Consider the following 20,941-nt stretch of genomic DNA (forward strand, 5'->3'; position numbering starts at 1 on the left):
GGTGAGTGAGATTTTACATATCATAAGCTTTTTCACGTTAGAGTGGTGCTGTGCATTTGCTGTGGGTTGCTGTGTGTCTTGTCAGAGAAAACCCCGCACCATCTATTCTCTCCCCTGGAAGGAGGACGGAGGGGCCAACGACCGTAGACCTCATTGCTATTATACACGGTGTGCTGTTCTACGAGTAAGAAGAGACGCAGGCCAAGAGCTGTGGAGGACTGTGAGTATTATATTAGAAGCATTGGTGGTGTGAGCTTATCTGTGTTTGCATTGTCGCAGAGTTGGAGGCGAACGGGTCCCCTACCCCCGTGGTCTCTACGAAAGGGCGCCCCTATCTGGGATTCGATCAGCCTACGGACAGTGGGGATAGGGCAGCGCTCGACCCGGCGAGGTGGTGTGTGGCCTTCGCCCCCCTGCTGACCTACAGAAGAAACGACTGTGAGTAACATCTTAAAAACATTTGTGGTGTAAGCTTTCCTGTGTTGTATTGTCGCAGAGTTGGAGGCGAACGGGTCCGCTGCCCCCGTGGTCTCTACGAAAGGGCGCCCCTATCCGGGATTCGATCGGCCTACGGACAGTGGGAATAGGGTAGCGTTCGACCCGGCGAGGTGGTGTGTGACCTTCGCCCCCCTGCTGACCAACAGTAAAGAGCCGACTGTGAACGCGATACTTACCCAGAGAGCTGTAAGCAGCGGAGCTGGTGAGAAACATTCAAAGACCAATAACAGTGTTTCTGTGTCCTAGCGATCACCTGTGGAGAGAGAGAGGAAAACGAGAGCAAGAGCCAGTAAAGAGCCGACTGTGAACGTGATACTTACCCAGAGAGCTGTAAGCAGCGGAGCTGGTGAGAAACATTCAAAGACCAATAACAGTGTTTCTGTGTCCTAGCGATCACCTGTGGAGAGAGAGAGGAAAACGAGAGCAAGAGCCAGTAAAGAGCCGACTGTGAACGTGATACTGACCCAGAGAGCTGTAAGCAGCGGAGCTGGTGAGAAACATTCAAAGACCAATAACAGTGTTTCTGTGTCCTAGCGATCACCTGTGGAGAGAGAGAGGGAAACGAGAGTGAATCAGTGAAGAGCCGACTGTGAACGTGATACTTACCCAGAAGCTGTAAGCAGCGGAGCTGGTGAGAACCATTCAAAGGCCAATAACAGTGTCTCTGTGTCTTAGCGATCACCTGTGGAGAGAGAGAGGAAAACGAGAGTGAATTATAGAGGAACCGACGGTGAACGTGATACTTACCCAGGAAGCTGTAAGCAGGGAGCCGGTGAGACCCCTTTCAAAGTCAGTAACAGTGTCTTTGTCGTCCTAGTGGCCGCCTGTGGAGGGAGAAGAAGGCGAGAGTGAGCCATTGGGTACGAACAGTGGGAAAGATCCCTACGAGCCACACCAGAAATTGTCTGCCTCCAGGAGAGAAGAAGGAGGGCGCCACGGCCAGCAGGGTCCAGGCGGGAGCCTGACGTTTCCCCCTTGCCCCGTTGATGGTGGTTGGCACCCCTGTTGTTTCCATCCCTGTCACCCGTGGCTGTAGTCCCCTGGAGGGAGTAGAAGAAGCCATTAGTTTTAAATTTCCCTTCCCCAATTTCCCCAGTCCTTTTAAGTATTTAAAAATTCAATAAAGCTTGTTTTAAATTTTACCCACCTGTCTCCGTGTTTGTCTGCTCATTGGGTCGGCTTTGGGGACCTCCTCGAGGTGGGAGTTAAAAAGGGGCGTGGCTTAGTCAAACACAGCCAGCCCCTAGTGGTGACATCTGCAAGGGACTTGTTATACACATAGGATAGGTCGCACACGTTGCATTCCTTAACACCCTCTGAGTTAAGCAGTAAAGCACAAACAGCAGTTTCCCAAAACGCAGTTATAAAAAAACCATGCAACACGCATTCAGCGCACACATCCAAATGTGTGACTTTGTGTATGCGGGGAGTGTGCAGACGTGCCCGCTGAGTGCACGTGGCGGTTGTAGCTTTGCATGCAGCTCGTCATCCTACACCCTCCTTCGGGTAGCTTTTCTTCATCTTTGACCGCTATTCTTGGATTTGGTCAGGTTAAAGCGTAACTAAACCCCTGGTCAGAGCCTGACTCCACCCACTGGCAATATTTGAAAAATGCAAGAAAAGTGGGCAGATCCAACGGAGATAGAGGGGACGAACTAAGCTCATACCAAGCATGTGGTAAGATCGTAACAAGGGCGTGGTGAGCTTGAAACTGCTTACGTCACGAGTTACTTTTTGGACCCAACATCCAATAGGAAAATTCAACTGCAGTAGCCACAGTTCAACCTGAAGAGGGCAGCACTCAGACGTTTTTACACCATATATTGTAGTATTGAAACACTTTAAATCCAAATGTCAAAAAACTTACTAAAATCAATGAACAGCACTAATAAAGCATCATTCTTACAGATCATTAACTAAAAAAAGTTGGTTAAGGGTTTAGTTACTCTTTAAAGCAATGGTTCTCCAACTGGGGGGGCATGAGATGGTGCCGGTGGGCTGGTTTAATTGTAAAAATACATAAATTCAGTGCGAAAAATAAGACTACTAACCAACAGCACTACATTGTATTATTAATAGTGGCGGGTGGTGCTAAAAAAACTAAAAATCAAACTGTTACTGTAGTAATGCAGGACTGTAAATAGTCATTTATCAGGTGACAATGCACTGTATCATTACTGCTTAGCTAAAATGTTACTGTTGAGTTCAATGTGGGTTTATTATCAGTAATGAACTAATCAAGGTAATCATTTAAACACACACACAAAGTAAAGTTGCCTAATCACAGGCCAGTACATTGTTTTTTGCATCCATGTAGAGCAGCACAAGCACAAGTTGGCACTGTGTGGCAACATCAGTGGTCTCGTCGGCCGGGACTGAGAGAAACGTGCTGCTCTGTGCTTCTTAGATTATATGTTTCCTTACAACAGACAACACACTGTCCAATAGCTTGTTCTACATGGTTCTCGAAGTTCCCTAAACACAGTGACATTCTCGGGGTGCTTTTTCAAGGGAAGCAACAAAATCAACCAAGCCACGGAATATACTGGGATTATCTGAGCTCTCGCTCTCATCATGCAAAGCCATCTTAAATGCATCACGCAGTCTATTATTATAGCGTTGTCAAGATGACTGCGCAACTTTCATGCCACTTGCACCTTTCAGAGAGATGTTTTAAGTCGCAAAACCACAACGTTTTGGTGCCAGGACTTTGAAACAGCAAACAGGGAAAACAATAAAAGGCACGACTCACATCGCAGCTAGCCAACTCCGTTTGCTGTAAGAAGCGCTGGAAAAGCACCCAGTGTAGGCTTAACCACGATCACTTTGACTCCTGCTGAATCTGCAATCTGGTCCAAGCTCCTTGATCATTTATTTATTCTTCAACTGAATGCCTTGGGTGGTTTTGTACAGTAAGACAAATCTGTTTCTTTAATCTCAAGCTATTTCTCTTGCTTCCACTGATCAGTACTGTACCTGTCAGTTAAATGACAATCTGCTGAGCGGTTATTGAAAATGGTCCAATTAAATGAGGTCAAAAGCATAAAAAACAATATTGATTTGCACTTACAACAAACGTGGGAAGGTTTGGGGCACAGAGTGCAGCGCCCCAAAGACGATCTGAAACAAGCCAATTAAAGCTCAATCTCAAGTCACATGCTTCTTACTCTTTCTCCGCCAATAACAAGTTAACTCGTCAATTAACTCGTCCCTGCCAATGACGAGAATTTCCGGCTTTTCACAATATCGCTATTATCCACCAGGTGGCGCACTTCCACAACTTATACAACCCGGAAGTAACGCCTCACGTGAAAGAGAAAAAACTCTGTGTATGTTTTAAGGATCGCTCTGAATCTGATCTCTTTTAGTTCTTGTTGTCAGTTATTTTCTACTTTTTTAAGAAACAAATTAAAAATAATTGCAATATCTTTTATTTAAAATATAATTCACATTTTTATTAATCAGTAAATAAATATGACAAGCAGTTGTTTTGTTCTCTTGATTATCAACTAATACAATAAACATGACAAATGTGACCAACAGTAAGAAAGTAAATTGTACCGTTTCACAGTACAATCAATAAAGCCACACAGGCGTAAGAGTTTATGACGAATCTTTGCGACAGCTCTCTCTAACGCATGGTATGTACGTCAGTGTCCCGAAATCGCTCGCTCATTTTCATTCCCTTCTTCCCCATATTGTCATTTGCTATATAGGGAATAGTGAATGAGTGAACGAGGAAGCGGTTTCGGGCGCAGCGTGCCACAAACCCTGCTTTGCACCAAAATTAGATATCATCATACTACCTTCTGTAAATCCTTAGGTTATATTCACATGCAGTATGTAGTATGTAAACTTTTGTAGTCACTATGAGGTTTAATTTCAGCTAGGGTCCCTTAAAAGGCAGTTGCCTATATATCCAGCAGACAGTAAAGCAGCTCAAATGGGTTTTGAAACTGAGCCAAAGTCTCACTTCCCAAAAAGCCACTCAGAGTATTCAGCCATTACCGTTAAGAGTCTGGATATCATGAAACACTGCACACCATCTCTAAATACAGAATGATGATCCATCTGTCCATTTATCTGTCAATGAATGATCCATCCATCCATGCATAATACATACACTCATCTATTCATCCATCCATCAGACCACAGCTATGAGCAGGGCATTCACAGTCTCTTGTTCGTTGGGCGTGGACCCGCACGGAGAGAAAATCCCACATGGTTTGTACTCTCGCACCTGTACAGCTTTAGTTAATGAGTGTCCAGAACATCAGAGACCCCTGTTCAATAAGTCATTTCAGAGAACGAGACTTGCAGTGTTTTCAATTTCCACCGTCTCCAAACCGACTGCGCAGTTACCCCTGCACCACCAAACACGCTCAATTCCAATTATGCTGAATGGTCAAAGTAACAAACTCGAATCATTGCTTTAACTAAGGCAGACATGGCTGCAATCTTTCTGACCCATTTTCAAAAAGTTTATAGTTCAGCTTACTTTTTTTTAAAGAGTTACGTTTGAAAATAAAAATTCAGTGTCAGTATGTAAATTAATTGTGCGCTGTTATTGGAACTTTAGGTCAAAAAGTGGCACATTTTTTAAGAAAAAGAATCATTAAATAATAAAAAAATTCAATTTCATGACTTTACACATTCTCTATGTGAAAAGCAATCAACAGTGTGAAATGTAACACGCAAGGAAAATGATCACTAACATCCCTCGTCTCCAGGTCACAGAGCACTTAACACAATTTAGAAAGAAACTCACTGATCTTTTACCTTATTCTTTTCCTCTCTTTCTCTCTAGAAAGTGTCCTGTTTTGGGCTTTAACCTCTCCCCCCTCTCAAGGCGCCCGGAGGCGAATGGAAAATGGACGATTTCAACTATGGTGCCCTCGTGCAATAAAAAGCTTTTAGCTTCATGTACAGAAATAGAAACTGTGTTCGGCAGCTAAGGTGGTCTTCAACAGAAAAAAGACACGGCCACTCCTATGTTCAAGAAAAATAAAGCAAACTCTGAAAAGTATGAAAATTACCCCATGATTTACTCACCCGCAAGCCATCCAAGATACATATAACACCATCGAAGTTATATAAAAAAATGTCCTTGCTCTTACACAGATGTAATCCACATGGCTCCAGGGTGTTAATAAAGGACTTTTGAGGGTAATGATACGATTTTGTAAGAAAAATATCTATATATATATACACATGCATACATATGAAATAATGGATAACAGGACATTGATTTATTTGAATTATTAAATTATTTGATTTATTTGAATTATTTGAATATTATGCACACCAAATGCGGCACATCACAAGGGGCCGTTCACATATCATGTCTTTTGCGGGCTCAAGTTCATTATTTCAAATGAGGTGCGTGGTATGCACGCATACAATGGAAGCAAAGCGGTTGCGACACGCACACGGTGCGCCGCGCTTGTTTTTTCCAGGCGTGTCCGCACCGCATCAAGTTAAAAAAGCCCCAACTTTTCAGAATGCCGCAAGCGCAACGCAGGCTATGTGACAAGAACCAACCAATCAGCTTCCTTGCCTTTCACTTTGAAACCTCAGCAGAAAAATGGAGGAGCAGCTCATTATTGCGGTCCAATGGCAGACGCCTAAGGAGCGCAACTGCTCAAGCACTTTGGAAAGAAAAGGAAAGCGGCATGCCTGGCGTTTTCCAACCGTTTTAGGTGCGACATGTGAATGGCCCCTTACACCGCTGGTGTGCAATATTTACAAGTAATTTAAAGGACCGGAGTCAATTTTTCTACTTATACCACTATTACCACAGACATTGCTAAGGCAATGCTTTGGTCGTTATTTTGTGAGGTCAGGTATGAGTTTTCGAAAAATAATGCATACCCATGGAATAAAATAATAAACAGCTCTGTGCTGTAAATAAATAAATATTTAATATAATAATAATAGAATAGAATATTATATAATATGTATAATATAAATTATAAACTATTTAACACATTCATTCAATAATGAGTTGGAGCAACTACAGAATAAACCAATAAAATAATCACATGAAGTAACACAAGATTTTTTCGAACTTTATAAAAAGTTATTACATGCATAATAATAGTAAAATAATGCAGCAGGCTTGGTTAAGTTGAAAAAGTAAGTTTAATTTGTTTTAATGAAAACAATTGCTTATTTTAGTTTTCTTTCAGCTAAAAACCAATAATGCTAAACATTTTGGCGGCAGAAATGTCGATCCAGCCCTACAGTTTATGTAGCGCCCACTTTTTTTAGTTTATTTAGCACTAACAAAGTTAATGCATTGATGCATGCAATTATTATTAAACATTTTTATTAGTTTTAATACTGTTTTTAACACTTTTTTTATTATTTAGTATTCAGAAATTCTGAAGTAGTAACCTAGCCGAACATCTGTTTAAAATGAGTAAAACATTACAGAAACATTTATTAAAATGGTCATGTGCACATAAGCAGAACGCAGCGGGTCACTGCAAAACATCTTTAGAAGGATTGCAAACATAAAATGTAGGTTGTTTTTATTAATGGCAGATTTGCATTGAGATCCATGTTTCATAAATTTACACTACAAGTGACCCCAACTCAAACTGTTGAACCTAATAACACAATAACACTTTGAAATGAATGTGTTAACACTTGAACTTCAAAATAATGTTCAGCAGCCAACATAATTGGAACAAATACATCCCTGCTTTTTAAATTGCTCGTCCAGTTTCTGAGTGTCAAGGCACAATGGGTCACAGGTTCACATCAAGGCCAGACTGAAATATATGGCAGCATGAAATATTCAGTTTGATCTTGTGGAGATTTTAAATCATGCCGCGGATTTCTGACCGTGTTAAAATGTTGCTTTATTCAACTATGCTGTATTCTCTACACACTTTCAAGCCCTTTGCATTCTCCACAGCTCTCTGCTTTTTCTGCTTCTCAACTTTTCCCCGGCCCTTCACCTTCATCCTGTCCGTTTGTAAAATCGCCTCAGGCCCTGACAAAGACAGAATCTGCTAATGATATTTTGCGGCCATAAGAACATCTTTAGCAATTTCCTGGCTTTGATCAAATTCCCGCGTCAAACACACGTGAAGTGCCTGCTTTAATTCATCTTGGCCCCAGAACCATTAACAGACCATGTGGTAAGAAGTAAGATGCCATGGCAGAAGAGAAACCGGGTTCAGCCAGCCTGCCCACAGAAGAGCTGCCCTGAAGCTCGAACGCTAAAAAACATCAACTTCAGGAGAGTCAATGGAAATTGTACCAATTCATCCATCAGACCGCAGGTCAGAACATCGACTTAAAACCTTCAGAAAGTATTCAAACTTTTTCCATTTTGTTATGCTGCCTTAAAATACTGTAATATTAAGACACTTTCCCATTCAGGGCCCTATCATACACCCGGTGCAATGCAAGTGTTGTTTGCTTATTGCAGCCGTGTGCAGTTATCATTTTCACATCCAGCATCACGTTTAAATAGAAAATGCATTCATCGTCGTTGAACTTTTTGACAGCGATCAGCTGTAAAATGTTTTGGTCCTGCTTGATTTTTGTTGACTGGAAGTAAAATAATGGAAAATTTTTCAACAGATCCCCTGGGGTCAATGTGTTAGCATGACAGAAGCAGTGTTGGGGGTAACGCATTACAAGTAACTTGAGTTACGTAATAATATTACTTTTCTGAAGTAACGAGTAAAGTAACGCATTACTTTTTAAATGTACACATTAATACACATTAAAACACATAAAACTCAAGTTACTTTTTTAGTTTAATTAATTTGATTAAAAATATGTACTGAATTAAACTTAACGTATGCACTCTCTGTGCCTGTGTGGAAACAGTTTGAGTCAGAAACTGAGATGGCAGGCCAGAGCTAAACATTTTTGTGATGAAATATGCCATTTCTGAATGCAGAACTTTTCAGTCATAAAAACACCTGCAAGGCCTGAAAGAGATCAAGCTTTAGCCAAGAAAAAGTAACGCAAAAGTAACTAAAAGTAACCTAAGCATTACTTTCCATGAAAAGTAACTAAGTAATGCAATTAGTTACTTTTTTTGGGAGTAACTTAATATTGTAATGCATTACTTTTAAAAGTAACTTTCCCCAACACTGGACAGAAGCTTGATGCTGTCCTGTGAGAACAAGCAACAGCCGGCATTTTTCTGTCTCCTGAGTCCCTTCCGCGTAAATTATTCGATTTTGATGGCTTACGTTTCCTTTGTTTTTGTTTATTTGTTGATCACGAAGTACAAAGTAAATGAGGAAAACTAGGATTCTGTGTATATTCAACGCGCCGCCATTGTTGTTTACAATACGTGGAATGGTGCTCTGTGATTTGTTGATTGGATTTATTGCATTCTAGAGAAAAATGACTGGCGCTTATCACGTTTTGGGAAAAAAGAGAGAAAAGATGACACAGCGGATATCGGATTTTGCGTAAAATTAAGAATTTACTTTTTAATACTGACCTGATACAATACTGATTTTGGTGTGGGGGGGTTAAATCCCGTTTATCGCGTTTTGGAACCAAACTCTTCATATGTTTTCTGAAGTGAAATGGTATGTTTGTGAGAAAAAAACTATCCAAATTTCGAGCCTACAGTAGTGGTGTAACGGATCGCAGTTGATCCGTGATCCATACGGCTCGCATGTGATTCACGGATTAATACGCAAATTTAAATAGGAAAAGTTTATCATTTGTAAGTGTATCAAAGGTTTGCAAATATTAACATTCAAGTGATTTTAAACAGTTTAACTGCAAAAAGGTGCTAAAGTGAGCAGTTTACTTTACGCACAAACGCACGTGCGGTTGGATGCGTCCGGTCCAGCTCAAGTCAGACGTAATCATCCTTCAAAGATCAGAACTCTTGATGTGTAAACTTCAGAGAGTTGCGCTAATCTCTCTCTCTCATACTGTAGTGTATTAAAATACATTTGGCTAATAGAGCAATGAAACACAACGTAACGTTTTTAGGTGGGAAGACTGTGATGCTGCGCCGTTTGTAATTCGCCATCTGTCTGTGTGTGTGCGCTCGTTTAAGGGGACTCAGTAGTGCACACACTGCATATTTCTTAAAGAGACAGTAAGCTCAATGACCTACTTAAGTCTGTGTCATTAATGTTAATCAAACAACCCAAGACAAAGAGAAAATCACTTCTGAAGCTTTAAAAAATAATAAATACATTTAGTTAATACCACAAATGCAGTGTTATTATTCATTTGATTTCTGTACCTAACAATTTTAGACCTTACTTAATGTGCAACTTTGTTCTTTTTTATAAATGTTTGTAATTTCTTGATTTGTTATTAGAATTTTCCCATACTTTTTTTTGCTGATCCAAAAAATTATCCGATCCGTGCCTCAAAAACCGTAATGTGCACCCCTAGCCTACAGTATATAGCAATCGATACATCATGTTTGAATGAAACGCAGATCTTAAATGCTGCTAATGATGCTATAGAAAAGAGTAGTGGACACTCTGATGCTCAAATGCATTCTCTGGAATCCTTTCAAGCGGAAGACTTCTGTGAGTTTCCACCTTCCATTTGGTAGCCGACAAATTTTTCCGCCTTCCGATTGGTTGCCGCAGAACTCCATCATAGCTCATTATCATAAAGTTAAGCTGATTTCAACTCTCCTCGACGCTCACACCGTCCAAGACGTGACGGGCCGCTGTTTGCCGCCGACTCTCATTGAAAATGAATGACTTCAGGCAACTTCCGGTGGCGGTGTGAACGCACAGTAAGGGGGCATTGGTTCTTGTGTGTCTCGCGACTGCATGTTATGTCAGAAACGCATGGGCTAATTTTTAATCTGGGGTGAACTATTCTTGGACTGACCTGACAATGTTTCTCTTTTAAATCTTTCTATTTTTAAACTTTTCTCCAACAGGTAGATCACAAGTCAACCGGCACACCGGGAAAAATCCTTGTGCTTTTTCCTTGCCGCAAGCTAAAAAGATTCTTCTTCACCCTTAAAATAACTGAACGCATTCATGCTTGCAAAAACAAAACAATGCAAGGATAGAATATGGCTTGTTGAACTGTAAAAACAGCTATGCTGAATTTCTGTAATGTAACAATATGTACTGACAGAAGGCCAGAATCTCTCCAGAGGCCTTATTACAGAACAACCAAACTCTAAATTCTGTCTTATCTGCTTGGTAACCAATACCAAATTCTAGTCAGGATCTCAATTAGAACATGGAACTCAAACGTGACTTTATTCTTAATATAGGAGAGCTCTGTAATATCGTCCCAGGTGTCTATACAGTGAAACATCTCTATGTTGCTTGGTGTAGCCGTGAACAGATGGTGGTCCTGAGGATTCTTTGGATGCCCACTTTTATCAGCAATTGTGAGACATAATTTCCAAATAATTAGAAATAATATTGAAAATGTTAGAATATTGCAGACAATTTCATTTTATAAATTTCAGAAATGAACATATAACAAGCATTTCTGTCAAGATGTCCTTCCAAAAGTCCCACATAGCCCTTTGAATCGCTATTTTATGCAAATATCTGCTTGCAATGTTTTTTAAAAATGTCTTGACTCATTTTCTGTTCTACTTTGATGAATTTTAACCTTGTTACATCAAATTCAAGTATGAGGTATTTTATTTAAAAGGATCATTTCTGTAAACCAAAAAGTTAAAGAACCGTGTGTGTCTCATTACCAGGATCGAGGCTTAAAGGGTTAACCGAGTAGAGAGAGAGAGATGGATGGAAAGAACTCTTTGGAGGTTTGTTTGTGTGTTTCCAGGCCTCATCGCTCCACCAAAACACATGAATCTTTCATCAGTCAATTCTCTCTGTTTTGAATGCAGCGAGTAAACCAGATTAAACCCAACATCTCTCCAACTCCAGCAGGATAATTTCAGAGGAAAACTCACCAGCCCTACACACAGCGATGAAGAGAGTCCAGGATATGATTTGTATACATAGATCCATGTTTTTTTTCAGAGATCACACAGCTACTGTATACCACAGAGTGGTTGAAACAAACTTTTGAAAAAACTCAGGTAGACACCCTAATCTACACATTTGCTGCACGTTGAAAGCTCTCAAAAAGCTAAAACGACCTGCTATTGTATTTCTGTCATAATGGCAACGTAGCGGCCTGCATCTAAAGAAAAAAAGTGGAGAAGCATTCAAAGAGCTAGTGCATAAAAAGTTATTTTGTCTCTTAATCTAGTCTGAATTATGAGTTAAGACTTGCACAATGGTAACAAAAGCTTTTTAATGTATTTGGTGAACCCTTTTATCCAAATTGACTTACAGTGCATTCAAGCTATACATTTTATCAGTACATGTGTTTCCTCGGAATCCAGTTATAGACCTTTGGCACTGCTAACAGTATGCTTTACTAACTGAGCTACATAAACGCCTGGCAATGATTTTTAGCAGATGTGTTTTTCAAATCAAACTAAATGAAGAAACCTTTATGTTAGCTGACAAAAATGACAAAAAGTTTACGTATATGCTGCACTTATACTGCAAACAAAAATATAACTGTAAGTCAGATACAGTAAGTGCTTTGCCCAGTGTACATAGTAGGGGGTGCGCAGGGCACAAACTGATGCAGGGTTAGTTGTAACACAGACCATTTACATTGTTGCACAGGGTTGAGCGAGTTGTTTTTCCGGTATTGTTTTTATGCTGCCAAAAGACGCTCTCCCGCAAATTTATGGTTATGTTCTTCAATAAAGTAATTGATGAAAGAGTGTTTTGATGGCATGTAAGTACATTTTTCATCATTTTTTTTCTTTTGGTTTCTTAGTTGGGTGTGTAAGAAACCAAAACCAATGCTATGTCTCTAAATCGGTGTCTTGTTGACTAAAACAGCATCGTTTTGAAATGTGTCTGCAGCTCTTACACTGTACACTGCAAAAATTGATTTTCAAGAAAAAAATGTCTTAGTATTTTTGTCTTGTTTTCAGTAAAAATATAAAAAAAATCTTAAATTAAGATGCTTTTTCTCGATGAGCAAAATGACCTAAGAAAATAAGTCTAGTTTTTAGAACATAAACATCAAATTTACGTGATTTTGTGCCAATGGGGTAAGCAAATTTTATTTTAATTTTTCCTGAATTTAGTGTTTAAGAAAAATGTTCAAGATTTTTTTGCTTTCCCCATTGGCAGATTTTTTGCTTGTTTTATGCACAAAATCCCTTAAATTAGAATTTTTTTGTCTAAAAACTAGACTTATTTTCTTTGGTCATTTTGCTCATCAAGAAATAGCATCTCACTTCAAGAATCTGTACACATTTTCACTGAAAACAAGACAAAAACACCAAGCAAGAAAGTCATTTTTTGCAGTGCAGAAAATGATTTTCAAGAAAACAAATTCTTAGTATTTTTGTCTTGTTTTCAGTAAAAATATAAAAAAAATCCTTAAATAAGATGCTTTTTCTTGATGAGTAAAACGACCCAAGAAAATAAGTCTAGTGTTTAGACCAAAAATATCCAATTTAAAGGCGGAATCCACAATGTTTGAAAGCCAATGTTGATATTTGAAATCACCTAAACAAACACGCCCCTACCCCAATAGAATCTGGACCTTCTGTTGATAGACCCGCCCCACACATACGCAACCCGGCAAGGATGTCGGTTAGTAGACACGCTCCTTACTGCTGATTGGCTATAAGTGTGTTTTGGTAATCGGCCCGTCTCCTTTTCCAAAGCTTTTTTCAAACATTGTGGACTTCGCCTGTAAGTGAATTTGTGCATAAAACTAGCAAAAAAATCTGCCAATGGGGTAAGCAAATTTTTCTTGAATTTTTTCTTGAATTTAGTGTTTAAGAAAAATGTTTTTTGTTCAAGACACTGTTACAACTAACCCCTCAGCACTAACGATATAAAAACAGCTAACGTTAGCGTAATTCTTGCTGTTGTTTTAAAAAGGCTACACACCAATGATTGCTGGCTGCCAACAAAATAAATGTATCGGTCTTGTCAAAAATTGCTAATTTTGCCCTTTATGACAACTGTGAGGGGGTGAATTTTTTTGTAACTCATCCATTTAAATTATATTAAGCTTTAAACTTCTGCATAATTAAGGGCGTGGCCGCTTGAGTGACGGTTGAACAGCCACTGCTGTCAGTAGAATCGAGCTAGGCGGGCGTGGTTTCAGCAACCAGCCACCTAAGCTTCACCCATGTCCCACCTTCTTTACCCATTTTCAGTTTTCCGCGAGTGATTCGCGGTGACGCGCGGCCAAGATGGTGACGGCAGGCCTACTTTAAGCTTCAAAAACGATCTTCACAAACCAATGGGTGACGTCACAGACACTACATCCATATTTTTTACAGTCTATGGTGTTGACATGTGCCTACACTGCAAAAAATTACTTTCTTACTTTTTGTCTTGTTGTTAGTTATATATCTAAAAATTTTTGATGAGCAAAATGATCTAAGAAAATAAGTCTAGTTTTTAGATCAAAAATATTAACTTTAAATGAATTTGTGCTTAAAACAAGCAAAAAAATCTGCCAATGGGGTAAGAAATTTTTTCTTGAATTAAGTGTTTAAAAAAAATCAAATTTTTTGCTTACCCTACACTGCAAAAAATGATTTCAAGAAAAAAATTCTTAGTATTTTTGTCTTGTTTTCAGTAAACATCTCTAAAAATTCTTAAATTAAGATGCTTTTTCTTGATGAGCAAAACGACCCAAGAAAATAAGCAAAAAAATCTGGAAAATTTTTCTTAGACACTAAATAAAAAAAAAATTCAAAATTGCTTACCCCATTGTCAGATTTTATTTTGCTTGTTTTATGCACAAAAACACTTAAATTTGATATTTTTGGTCTTTAAACTAGACTTATTTTCTTGGGTAGTTTTGCTCATTTAGGGTGTACCTGACTGAAAAATTTGTTTCAACCACTCTGGGATATACAGTAGCTGTGTGATCTCTAACAAAAAACTGTTTTGATCTATGTGTACAAATCATATTCTGGACTCTCTTCGTCGCTGTGTGTAGGGCCGGTGAGTTTTCCTTTGAAATTATCCTGCTGGAGTTGGAGAGATGTTGTGTTTAATCTGGTTTACTCACTGCATTCAAAACAGAGAGAATTGACTGATGAAAGATTCATGTGTCTTGATTTAAGAATTTTTAGATATTTGTACTTAGAACAAGACAAAATTAACATCCGTGGAACATTTCTCAACCAGTCAGAATCAGGCATTCAACAGACCCATGGTATAAAAATGAAATAATAAAATCACAATATAAAAAGCTTAAGTTAGAAAAACTGTAGTTTTGCGATTGCTATGAACAAAAACCATGTTAATAAAAGCAGAACCTTTTGAAACATCATCAAGGTCGACAAGGACATGCACAGATTTCAACATTTATCCGTATACGTCCCATCCGACATCTATACGCTTGTCAAATGGCACATCCAAGGTTTAAGTCACTGGGGCTTAATGTAAGCTATTAATTATGAGCTCAGGGTGGGGATGACATTTAAAGACTGGGAGGAGGCAAGCCCATTCATTCAGGCGTTACAGTAAGCTTATTAAAGATTTAACAGCGTCGTCGGCAGGCATAAGTCATTCCCTCCAAAAACCTGTGATAAATGATCGTCCTTTTTTCACAACACCAGAGAACAAAGATAACAGATGGAAACGAAATACTACGCTGATATATGAAATTTTATTTCCCGCTGGGAGTTATGAAGATGAATATGGCGTGACGCAGTACTAGCATCCGTTCGAAACTGCATCAGATCGCGAATTTTAAACGTTGTCGTCTGCGATGGCCTACAGAATATTCCGAACACTTTACAATAAAACTGTCAACAAATCCACGGCACAATGCTGGGAAGGGATCTCTTGCTTATCTGCTGCGCTGCAGGGAATTCTGGAGGCTTCTGACAGGTTCATTGTTGTTTTGTGTGAAAACGGCTCTTGATTCATGTTTGAAGTGAGCTGCGGTAAAGCTTCGTCCCCCTTAAAACGAGTCAAAGAAACTTCTGTCATTTCTTAATCTTTCTGTCTCTTCATTCGTCCCGACTTCCAATTATTGTCACGGCGACGTCAGAAAGAAAGCTTTTCTCTGCTCTCGCCATATACCTCACATTCTCTCTCCTCTTATCTAACTCATTTTTGTCTCGCTGGCCGTCTGTCTTTCGGATTTACAGCTAATCTGTTCATCAGACCGTCCCTGTCGTGTCTTTCGAAGTAACCAGATCTTTTCTGTCCATGGGTCGGTTCTCCGGAGTGCTGATGTGAAGAGATATAAAATGCGTTGTCTGAGTAAACAGGGCAATAAAACTGCTTTTGGAAATTTCTAAATCCACCTGTTATTCTACACCGATATTTTTTTCATTTATATTCGCAAACATGACGTATGTCTTTCTGTCTTCTGTGTAATGCTAAAGGAGGAAATTTAATAACTATTTGGTTTGGTGAATGTATCGCAATAGCAGTACATTATCACTTTAATGCTTAATAAAGCATCCAAGAGTGTCACCAAAAAACAAACGTGCCTCACTGATCATATATCACAAATGCACATTGGTTTTGGTCTAAACAGCAGTTGTGTAACTTTTATAAGGATCTCTTGAGAGAAATGCAGTATATTATACATAACTATATTATCAGTGGCGTATAAAAACCTAACATAATGAACTGTATTGTTTTTATTACTTTAAAATGAGCCGTTTTTATCTACATACACCGCGGGTCCCCTTACATGGAAGATCATTTTGTCACTACACACTGCAAAAACGACTTTCTTACTATGTATTTTCTTAATGATAATAAGTCTAGTTTTCAGACAAAAAATATACAATTTAAGCGAATTTGTGCTGAAAACAAGCAAAAAAAAAATCTGTCAATGGAATAAGAAAAAAAAATTAAGTGTTTATGAAAAAAAGTAAACTTATTTCAAGAAAATTTTCTAATTCCATTGGCAGATTTTTTTGCTTGTTTTAAGCAATAATTAACTTAAAGTTTATATTTTTTGTTCAAAAACTAGACTTATTTTCCTAGGTCATTTTGCTCATCAAAAAAATACATCTTAATTTAAGAATTTTTTGATATTTTTTTACTGAAAACAAGACAAAAACACTAAGTAAGAAAGTCATTTTTTTGCAGTGCAGTCGATGATATGTTTGTCCTTACTGCAAAAAATTACTTTCTTACTTAGTATTTTTGTCTTGTTTTCAGTACAAATATCTAAAAAAATTTACAGCAAGATGCATTTTCTGGCTTAGCAAGAAATAAGTCTAGTTTTTGGACCAAAAATAAAAAATTAAGTAAATTTGTGCTTAAAACAAGCAAAAAAAACCCACAAAATTTTTATTTTAAAAATTACTTTAAAAAGATTTGTAGAATTTCTTCAATTAAGTAATTAAGAAAAGAGTTTAGGGATGTGCATTTATGTATTTTTTCAATTTTGATTAATCCATAGGTCCGAAAAAACAGTACTTTATTAACTGGGGGCGGGGCAATCAAGCGGGTGCCATGATGAAAATGAATATTTTTATTAAAAACACTCAAATAAAACTTAATTAAATGTGTATAACATTAACCTCTACCTGGAAAAGCTGTGTGATGAAGTGAAACTAAAGGGTTAATAAACACAAACTAATGGGCTTTCTATATATGACGCACTCTACATAATATTAACCCTTATATACAACATAAATGTATTATACAACGTGCATATATCTGCACAAAATGCAAGACTTCAACTAAGTTATGTACTGGACAGAAAGTTTAACTCCCGTTGTGGATGTGCACACTGCAAAAAATGATTTTCAAGAAAAAAAATTCTTAGTATTTTTGTCTTGTTTTCAGTAAAAATATCTAAAAATTCTTAAAGTAAGATGCTTTTTCTTGATTAGCAAATCGACCCAAGAAAATAAGTCTAGTTTTTAGACCAAAAATTCCAAATTTAAGTGATTTTGGGCATAAAACAAGCAAAAAAAAAATCTGCCAATGGGGTAAGCAAAAAAATCTTGAACATTTTTCTTAAACACAAAATGCAAGAAAAATTTGCTTACCCCATTGGCAGATTTTTTTGCCTGTTTTATGCACAAAATAACTTAAATTTGATATTTTTGGTCTAAAAACAGACTTTTTGTTCATCAAGAAAAAGCATCTTAATTTAAGAATTTTTAGATATTTTATTGAAAACAAGACAAAAATACTAAGACAATGTTATCTTGAAAAAAAAATTTTTGCAGTGTATTATCCGCTAAAAATGTATACAGTAGACAATTAAAGTGATGACATTATTTTTATTTTTAGGGGAACTGTTCCCTAAAAGATATGTAGGAATGCTGTGAGAAGGTTCTAGTTACAACCAAACTGTTGTCCATGCTGAACAGTACACTATTGCACAAAGCAATACAATCACAGTCAAACAGACTGTGTTATACAGATATGCCGAGCTGTATTTCAGACCAATGAGATTTCACAGTAGGCAGGCCTACCCACAGAAACAGGCTCATAATAACCCAAAAGGTCTGGCAGGTAGGGACAGCGATTGCCCTTGAGCAAGGGACCCTTTACCCAGTCGCCCTCCTGGGCACTGCAGTAATAGCTGCCCACTGCTCTGGGTGTGCGTGTGTGTGCACTACTCACTGGGATGGGTTAAATGCAGAGGTTAAACTTCGAGTATGGGTTACCATACTTGACAATCGCGCTTTTATTTTCACTTGTAAAATGTCTCATTGGCCAACACAAGGTTACAGCTGTGGAATAAAAAAATGTGAACAGACTGAAAAGAATATTTTTCTACCTGATCTGGCCCTGAAAATCCCTTCTGTTATTTTAATTAGATTGATTTAGTGACTGAATAACAGTTTTCACTTGAAAGAATACATTCAGATGTTAACCATAGTTTTAGCAGAATCATTTACAGCGTGGGCAACACAACCTTCACAACAATTTAAATGACTCATTAATCCTTACAGCAAGGAAGTAATTAATGCATCTCAAACTAAGAAGTTGTTTTAATTGTGGTAACAATAAAAGTCTGTGATTATAGGACATTACATAATCAATCGTTTTTATCATTATGCCTCTATGACAATATATGGATTCAAACTAAAGCATTTCCTGACTAAGTACTTTCATCTTTGACTCTGGCTTAAGAAAGAGAGGAAATGAGAGACAGCCCAGAGTAAGAGGAGAAAATTAATTACTTTCTCCACCAGCCATTATGAGCCCTGTAGGGCCATGAGAGCCACTTGAACAAACTTGGCCAGTTATTTTAAAACATGCAACACTTCTGGCTTAAAAGCTTTTTTAATAGTGTGTAATTCACCATACTGTAGTTAAGCACCTGATATGAGTTCATGCAAAAGTGTTTTTTCATAATTACAAACGCATGTTCAAGCATCTATTATCCATTTTAGGGTGGGGGGTAATGTTTTTTCATGCATTCTGACATATTCTTAGATTAAAAAGAATGACTTTCTTTCTTAGCATTTTGTCTTGTTTTCAGTAAAACTATCTAAAAAAAAAAAAAATTATTAAGATGTACTCTTGATGAGTAAAATGGACTAAAATAAGTCTAGAAATATACACAGCAAAAAAAATTGTATGTATTAGTATTTTTGTCTTGTTTTCAGTAAAAATATCAAAAAATTCCTAAATTAAGATGCTTTTTCTTGATGAGCAAAATGACCCAAGAAAATAAGTCTTGTTTTTAGACCAAAAATATCAAATTTAAGTGATTTGTGCATAAAACGAGCAAAAAAACTCTGCCAATGGTGTAAGCAAAAAAATCAGAACATTTTTCTTAAACACTAAACCGCATTGGCAGATTTTTTTGTTTGTTTTATGCACAAAATCACTTAAATGTGATATTTTGGTCTAAAAACTAGACTTATTTTCCTGGGTCGTTTTGCTTATCAAGAAAAAGCATCTTAATTTAAGATTTTTTGATATTTTTACTGAAAACAAGACAAAAATACTAAGAAAATGTTTTCTTGAAAATCATTTTTTGCAGTGTACAATTTAATAAAAAAAAAAATACAATTTAAGTAAATTAGTGCCTAAAACAAGCAAATAAATCTGCCATTGAAATAAGTTTACTTTTTCATAATAACTTAATTCAAGAAAATGTTTCTTAATCCATTGGCAGCTTTTTTTGCACTTTGTAGCACAAATTCGCTTCATTTTTATATTTTTTGTCTAAAAACTAGACTTATTTTCCTAGGTCATATTGCTCAGCAAGAAAATACATCTTAATTTAAGAATTTTTTGATATTTTTACTGAAAACAAAACAAAAATACTAAACAAGAAATACATTTTTTACAGTGGCTCACTATTATTGTGCAGTGGCTTATTATTTTTGTCTTGTTTTCAGTAAAAACATAAAAAAATTCTTAAATGAAGATGCTTTTTCTTGATGAGCAAAACGACCCAAGAAAATAGTTTTTAGACCAAAAATATCAAATTTAAGTGATTTGTGCATAAAGCGAGCAAAAAAATCTGCCAATGGTGTAAGCAAAAAATCTTGAACATTTTTCTTACACTAAACCGCATTGGCAGATTTTTTTGCTTGTTTTATGCACAAAATCACTTAAATGTGATATTTTGGTCTAAAAACTAGACTTATTTTCCTGGGTTGTTTTGCTTATCAAGAAAAAGCATCTTAATTTAAGAATTTTTTGATATTTCCACTGAAAACAAGACAAAAATACTAAGAACATATTTTCTTGAAAATCACATTTTGCAGTGTTTAATTTAAAAATATAAAATGTAAGTAAATTAGTGCCTAAAGCAAGCAAAAAAATCTGCCAATGGAATAAGAAAAAAAATTCTTATTATTTTTGTCTTGTTTTCAGTAAAAATATCTAAAAAATTCTTAAATTAAGATGCTTTTTCTTGATGAGAAAAACGACCCAAAAAAATAAGTCTAGTTTTTAGACCAAAAATATCAAATTGAATTTTTAGTTATTTTTACTGAAAACAAGACAAAAATAGAAAAATATCAAGTGATTTTGTGCATAAAACAAGCAAAAAATCTGATTTTTTCTGGAATTTAGTGTTTAAGAAAAATGTTCAAGCTTTTTTTGGTTACCCCATTGGCAGATTTTTTTTTTTTTTTGCTTGTTTTATGCACAAAATCACTTAAATTTGATATTTTTTATATAAAAACTAGACTGTTTTTCTTGGGTAATTTTGCTCATCAAGAAAATACATCTTGATTTAAGAATTTTATTTTTAGATTTCTACTAAAAACAAGACAAAATACTAAGTAAGAATGCTGTGAGAAGTAATTTTTTGCAGTGTCACAACTTGCGGAGGTACCATGGAAGTCCTTGTATGGGCACTTCTCCAAAAAGTGCCAATCAGAGCGAGAGCTAGAGCACACCCATTAACGTCAAAACGGCAGATGGTGTTTTGTTAGGTTGACGGGCCATTTGCTTATAGTACAAACATCTTTGATCAGAAAGACGAGAAAGAGACG

This window comes from Misgurnus anguillicaudatus, chromosome 8 (genome assembly GCF_027580225.2).
Source record: "Misgurnus anguillicaudatus chromosome 8, ASM2758022v2, whole genome shotgun sequence".
NCBI lineage: Eukaryota > Metazoa > Chordata > Actinopteri > Cypriniformes > Cobitidae > Misgurnus > Misgurnus anguillicaudatus.